Source organism: Sander vitreus, unplaced genomic scaffold (genome assembly GCF_031162955.1).
Source record: "Sander vitreus isolate 19-12246 unplaced genomic scaffold, sanVit1 ctg227_0, whole genome shotgun sequence".
Lineage (NCBI taxonomy): Eukaryota > Metazoa > Chordata > Actinopteri > Perciformes > Percidae > Sander > Sander vitreus.
The window spans coordinates 5,001-12,500 of NW_027595409.1; the positions used below are offsets into that span (position 1 = coordinate 5,001).

At 55.6% G+C, this 7,500-nt stretch overlaps 1 protein-coding gene and 1 non-coding gene across 2 annotated transcripts in view; both read left to right on the top strand.

Annotated features, from left to right (window-relative positions):
• Positions 1 to 5,275: 5,275 nt before the first annotated feature.
• Positions 5,276 to 5,348, top strand: trnav-aac (transfer RNA valine (anticodon AAC)). Its single transcript has one exon. It is a non-coding gene; the product is annotated as a tRNA-Val (tRNA).
• A 213-nt stretch (positions 5,349 to 5,561) lies between these two features.
• Positions 5,562 to 7,500, top strand: part of LOC144513348 (uncharacterized) — a 4,983-nt gene continuing 3,044 nt past the window's right edge. Inside the window, exon 1 of the mRNA XM_078244391.1 lies at positions 5,562 to 5,710. The gene's annotated coding sequence lies outside the window, so the exon portion shown is untranslated. The remainder of the gene's footprint in view (positions 5,711 to 7,500) is intronic.

Consider the following 7,500-nt stretch of genomic DNA (forward strand, 5'->3'; position numbering starts at 1 on the left):
AAAACGGCAGCACAGAGACTGGAAAACCACAGGAAAAACTCACTAAAGCAAAAGAACACAGGGAAGATTCAAACACAAGGGCACAAAAAAACAGGGCGAAATCACAAACTGACCGGACGAAGACACAAACAAGAGACAAAGGGAACACAGAGGTTAAATACACTGGGTAATGAGGTAACAAGGGGCAGGTGAAACACATTAGGAGAGATAGGGTAATCAACAAAGGCGGGAAAACGCAGAAAGTAAAACTGGACATGACAAGACAGAAAACCAGACAACAAAACATACACATTTACAGAATAAACAACAAAAACCGGAAACAGCAACAGAAATATAGAAACAGGCAACAGAAATGTCCATAACCATCACAGAGCCCCCTCCTAAAGGGGCGGATTCCAGACGTCCCAAAAAAAAAAAAAAAAAAAAGAACCAGGGTGGGCGGAACAAATGAAACAAGTCCAGAAAAGGCCCAAGAAGGGCAAAGGGGCACCGAGAGTCACTGGGGCACAGGGAACAGCGAGCATAGAGGGCACTCAGGGGAAACAGAGGGCCGGTGAGGCCTGGGGGGAAACAGAGGGCCAGAGGGACCACTCGGGAAAGGGAACAGAGAGGGGCCACTCGGGGCAGGGAACAGGGAGGCTCCGGGACAGGGAACAGAGAGGGGCCACTCGGGACAGGGAACAGAGAGGGGCCACTCGGGACAGGGAACAGAGAGGCCCCGGGACAGGGAACAGGGAGGCTCCGGGACAGGGAACAGAGAGGGGCCACTCGGGACAGGGAACAGAGAGGGGCCACTCGGGACAGGGAACAGAGAGGGACCACTCGGGACAGGTAACAGGGAAGCCCCGGGACAGGGAACAGGGAGGCTCCGGGACAGGGAACAGAGAGGGGCCACTGGGGACAGGGAACAGGGAGGGCCACGGGACAGGGAACAGAGAGGGGCCACTGGGACAGGGAACAGGGAGGCCCTCGGGACAGGGAACAGGGAGTCTCCGGGACAGGGAACAGAGAGGGGCCACTGGGCAGGGAACAGGGAGGCCCCTGGGACAGGGAACAGAGAGGGGCCACTGGGACAGGGAACAGAGAGGGGCCACTGGGACAGGGAACAGAGAGGGACCACTCGGGACAGGTAACAGGGAGGCCCCCGGGACAGGGAACAGGGAGGCTCCGGGACAGGGAACAGAGAGGGCCACTGGGGACAGGGAACAGGGAGGGCCACTGGGACAGGGAACAGAGAGGGGCCACTGGGACAGGGAACAGAGAGGGACCACTGGACAGGGGATCAGGGAGGGCTCCGGGACAGGGAACAGAGAGGGGCCACTCGGGGACAGGGAACAGAGAGGCCCCGGGACAGGGAACAGAGAGGGGCCACTCGGGACAGGGAACAGAGAGGGGCCACTCGGGACAGGGAACAGAGAGGGACCACTCGGGACAGGTATCAGGGAGGCCCCGGGACAGGGAACAGGGAGGCTCCGGGACAGGGAACAGAGAGGGACCACTCGGGACAGGTATCAGGGAGGCCCCGGGACAGGGAACAGAGAGGGGCCACTCGGGGCAGGGAACAGGGAGGCTCCGGGACAGGGAACAGAGAGGGGCCACTCGGGACAGGGAACAGAGAGGGGCCACTCGGGACAGGGAACAGAGAGGGACCACTCGGGACAGGGACAGGGAGGCCCCGGGACAGGGAACAGGGAGGCTCCCGGGACAGGGAACAGAGGGGCCACTGGGACAGGGAACAGGAGGCCACTGGGACAGGGAACAGAGAGGGGCCACTCGGGACAGGGAACAGAGAGGCCATCGGGACAGGGAACAGAGAGGGGCCACTGGGACAGGGAACAGAGAGGGGCCACTCGGGGACAGGGAACAGAGAGGGGACCACTGGGACAGGGTAACAGGGAGGGCGCCACTGGGACAGGGAACAGAGAGGGGCCACTGGGCAGGGAACAGAGAGGCTCCGGGACAGGGAACAGAGAGGGGCCACTGGGACAGGGAACAGAGAGGGGACCACTCAGGGACAGGGAACAGAGAGGGGACCACTGGGACAGGGAACAGAGAGGGACCACTGGGACAGGGAACAGGGAGGCTCCGGGACAGGGAACAGAGAGGGGCCACTCGGGGCAGGGAACAGGGAGGCTCCGGGACAGGGAACAGAGAGGGGCCACTCGGGACAGGGAACAGAGAGGGGCCACTCGAGACAGGGAACAGAGAGGGACCACTCGGGACAGGTAACAGGGAGGCCCCGGGACAGGGAACAGGGAGGCTCCGGGACAGGGAACAGAGAGGGGCCACTCGGGGCAGGGAACAGGGAGGCTCCGGGACAGGGAACAGGGAGGCTCCCGGACAGGGAACAGAGAGGGGCCACTCGGGGCAGGGAACAGGGAGGCTCCGGGACAGGGAACAGAGAGGGGCCACTCGGGACAGGTAACAGGGAGGCCCCGGGACAGGTAACAGGGAGGCCCCGGGACAGGGAACAGGGAGGCCCCGGGACAGGGAACGGGAGGGGCCACTTGGGACAGGGAACAGAGAGGGGCCACTCGGGACAGGGAACAAAGAGGGGCCACTCGGGACAGGGAACAGAGAGGGACCACTCGGGACAGGTAACAGGGAGGCCCCGGGACAGGGAACAGGGAGGCTCCGGGACAGGGAACAGGGAGGGGCCACTTGGGACAGGGAACAGAGAGGGCCCTGGACAGGTATCAGGGAGGCCCCCTGGGACAGGGAACAGGGAGGCCCGGGACAGTGAACAGAGAGGGGCCACTGGGCAGGGAACAGGGAGTCTCCGGGACAGGGAACAGAGAGGGGCCACTCGGGACAGGGAACAGAGAGGGACCACTCGGGACAGGTATCAGGGAGGCCCCGGGACAGGGAACAGGGAGGCTCCGGGACAGGGAACAGAGAGGGGCCACTCGGGGCAGGGAACAGGGAGGCCCTCGGGACAGGGAACAGAGAGGGGCCACTCGGGACAGGGAACAGAGAGGGCCACTCGGGACAGGGAACAGAGAGGGCCACTCGGGACAGGGAACAGAGAGGGACCACTCGGGACAGGGAACAGAGAGGGACCACTCGGGACAGGGAACAGAGAGGGGCCACTCGGGACAGGGAACAGAGAGGGACCACTCGGGACAGGTAACAGGGAGGCCCCGGGACAGGTAACAGGGAGGCCCCGGGACAGGGAACAGGGAGGCTCCGGGACAGGGAACAGAGAGGGGCCACTCGGGGCAGGGAACAGGGAGGCTCCGGGACAGGGAACAGAGAGGGGCCACTCGGGACAGGGAACAGAGAGGGGCCACTCGGGACAGGGAACAGAGAGGGACCACTCGGGACAGGTAACAGAGAGGGGCCACTCGGGACAGGGAACAGAGGGGACCACTCGGGACAGGGTAACAGGGAGGCCCCTGGGACAGGGTAACAGAGAGGCCCCGGGACAGGGAACAGGGAGGGCCCCGGGACAGGGAACAGAGAGGGGCCACTGGGACAGGGAACAGGGAGGGCCCTCGGGACAGGGAACAGAGAGGGGCCACTCGGGACAGGGAACAGAGAGGGGCCACTCGGGACAGGGAACAGAGAGGGGCCACTGGGACAGGGAACAGAGAAGGGGCCACTCGGGACAGGGAACAGAGAGGCACCACTCGGGACAGGGAACAGAGAGGGGACACTCTGTGTTAACGGAACACATTAACAGTTATTAAACTACCCAACAGCCCCCAGAACAAGGGGCTGAATACGGTAGGTGCCCTCACGTTAACGTAACACATTAACAGTTATTAAACTACCCAACAGCCCCCCAGAACAAGGGGCTGAATACGGTAGGTGTCCTCTATGTTAACGTAACACATTAACAGTTATTAAACTACCCAACAGCCCCCAGAACAAGGGGCTGAATACGGTAGGTGTCCTCTACGTTAACGTAACGTAACAGCACTGTTGACGAGCCTCTCCCAGCAGCACGTTGTTCAAGCACCCATCTGTGGACTCCTTCCTCCAGCTCTGGCCATCTGGATTTCAGCGCGACTAGCTTTCTCTGTTTTCTTCATTGCAGTAAGACTAACCTTTTCTCCAGTCCCTCACAAGTTTCTCTCTCACTCCAAACTCTCCTTCTGCTGCTCGATGACCGTTTCCGGCTGCGTGTTTTACTACCTGCAGTCTCCTGCAGCTTCTTTTCTTTCTCAGTTGTCTTTAGGAGCAGCATATAGTCCTCACAAGCCTAGAGCGCCTCTCGCGGCTGTAGACGGTAATGTTTTCAGCATGAAATAACATTTAAAACATGTTACGTTATATATATTTTGATATATAAGTCGCACCTGACTATAAGTCGCAGGACCAGCCAAAGCATGAACAAAAGTGCGACATATAGTCCAGAAAATACGGTAGTTTTCCTTTGTTTAACGTTATTCATGGTACAAATAAAATGGACTTGACTTGACTAATCTCAGCATCATGGAGTCTGTCTGGGATTACATGAAGAGACAGAAGGATTTGAGGAAGCCTACATCCATAGAAGATCTGTGGTTAGTTCTCCAAGATGTTTGGAACAACCTACCAGCCCAGTTCATTCATAAACTGTGTGCAAGTGGACCTAGAAGACTGATGCTGTCTTGAAGGCAAAGGGTGGTCACACTAACAAAATGCAAAGTGAGCAAACAAAAGAAAAATCTAAATCACATCAATATTTGGTGTTACTACCCTTTGCCTTCAAACCAGCATCAATTATTATAGGTACTTGCAAAAAGTCAGGCATTTAGTAGGATTAGTCAGGTGTATGATCAACCACTTATACTATATATGTAGTTATACTGCATCAGCAAGGTCTCTCCCACACAAATATTTCAAAGCAGACTGCTGTTTCAAGATGTGCTGTTCAAGCTCTTTTGAAAAAGCACAAAGAAACGGGCAGCGTTGAGGATCGTAGACGGAGTGGTAGATGGTGGAAGATGTGGAAGATGTCCAGCGGACGGTATACATGTACATACGTGATACTTTTAAATGGCAAACAGCGCCACCAAAATCCCGCTTGCGGCCGAAAATATATGACATCCGTACTGATAAGTACTACCATAGAGAATGAATGGGAAAAGTTAAGGGAGTTAATCTCTACTTTTCCTTTGAAATAGGTCCAAACTGGATCCGGTTCCAAACTGGTCGGAAACATCGGTGTCTGTTACTACTTTTATATGACACAGAAATACATTTTACTGTCTGCTAGCCGTGTTTAAACAGTTCTCAACAGTCATATTTACACTATATAGGACATAATCGTCAACACTTGCTTCACGGAGTTTCCGTAGTGTAGTGGTTATCACGTTCGCCTAACACGCGAAAGGTCCCCGGTTCGAGACCGGGCGGAAACAAGTTTTTCTTTTTATCACAGCGATATGTTATAAGCTTATGACGTAATAAATCAGCAATTCAACTTAATGTTTATTTATATGTAGCTTCCTGATTATATCTTTAGCAGATTGGCTAACTGTTTGTTTATTGATAATCTGACAGAAAAAGACACTCAGCGTGTGAAAGCGAAATTTCCAATGCATTCATAAACGCATCCTAAAGGGGGGGTGTAGGCTCCGTGTGTTGCTGCTGTTTGACCAGGCAGCGTGCAGCAGCAGTGCTGCAGCAACTCTCGAGTCTTTGTGTCCTATAACATTTAATGACTACAAACTGAACCATCACATTCAGCCACCGGGGCGACCGGGCAGAGCTCCGGTGTTCGGTAAGTGTTCGTAGTCCGCCTCTGTGTGTGCTAAATGCTTTCTGTAAGTTAGCCCGTTGTGCTAAAACTTAACGTTAGCTTCCCTTTGAGAGGCTAACGGTTAGCATGGAGGGGTCAGGATGTTCTCTGTTAGCTAACATCACTATCACTATCTGTCGCACTGTTTCACGCACAATCCCGCAACCCGAGGATCATATTTAACTGAGTGTTTGGGACTTTTGAGATAGGAGTTGTGTTTTTGCATGTATCTGCCATTTTGGTGCGTTCATGGTCCCTTCGGGGTAAACGCCACTTTGTCTTTTTTAAGCATGGTTCATCTTGTGTTTTTATAAATTCATCATATGTTTTAAAAATCTTATTCTGAAAAGTGATTTCTACATTCATTTAGTGCAGTAAAATACAATATGTCCCTTTCTGATTAGCAGTCTTGTTGCATAAAGCATAGAAAACTACACTCAAACGTGAAAACGGGGTCTCCATGAATGGGTTAAACAGCGCCCCCAAAATCCCGCTTGTGGCCATAAATATATGACACCCATAGTGATAAGAACTACCGTAGAGAATGATTGGGAAAAGTTAAGAGGGCTACGGTCACGAGTTCGAAACCAGGCGGGGACATGTTTTGTTTGTTCGAGTGAAAAGGAATCTAAACTGTTATTTAGATGTTTTCCACTTTTAGTTTGAAATGTGCTAACTACAATATCATTTCTGTTCATTACACAGTGAACGCCAGCAGGGGGAATGAGAGGGGGGAAACGCCAGAGCAGGGGGAATGAGAGGGGGGAACACCAGAGCAGGGGGAATGAGAGGGGGAAACACCAGAGCAGGGGGGAATGAGAGGGAGAAACGCCAGAGCAGGGGGGAATGAGAGGGGGAAACGCCAGAGCAGGGGGGAATGAGAGGGGGGAAACACCAGAGCAGGGGGGAATGAGAGGGGGACACGCCAGAGCAGGGGGAATGAGAGGGGGGGAACACCAGAGCAGGGGGGAATGAGAGGGGGGGGAAACACCAGAGCAGGGGGAATGAGAGGGGGGAAACACCAGAGCAGGGGGAATGAGAGGGGGGAAACGCCAGAGCAGGGGGGAATGAGGGGGGGAAACACCAGAGCAGGGGGGAATGAGAGGGGGAAACACCAGAGCAGGGGGGAATGAGAGGGGGGAACACCAGAGCAGGGGGGAATGAGAGGGGGGAACACCAGAGCAGGGGGAATGAGAGGGGGGAACACCAGAGCAGGGGGGGACACGTCAGAGCAGGGGGGAATGAGAGGGGGGGAACACCAGAGCAGGGGGGAATGAGAAGGGGGAACGCCAGAGCAGGGGGAAACGCCAGAGCAGGGGGGAATGAGAGGGGGAAACACCAGAGCAGGGGGGAATGAGAGGGGGGAACACCAGAGCAGGGGGAAACACCAGAGCAGGGGGGAATGAGGGGGGGGAACACCAGAGCAGGGGGAATGAGGGGGGGAACACCAGAGCAGGGGGAATGAGAGGGGGAAACACCAGAGCAGGGGGAATGAGAGGGGGAAACACCAGAGCAGGGGGAATGAGAGGGGGAACACCAGAGCAGGGGGGAAACACCAGAGCAGGGGGAATGAGAGGGGGGACACCAGAGCAGGGGGAATGAGAGGGGGGAAACACCAGAGCAGGGGGAATGAGAGGGGGAAACACCAGAGCAGGGGGAATGAGAGGGGGAACACCAGAGCAGGGGGAATGAGAGGGGGGAACACCAGAGCAGGGGGAATGAGAGGGGGAACACCAGAGCAGGGGGAACGTAGCAGAAGATATTACTTTTTA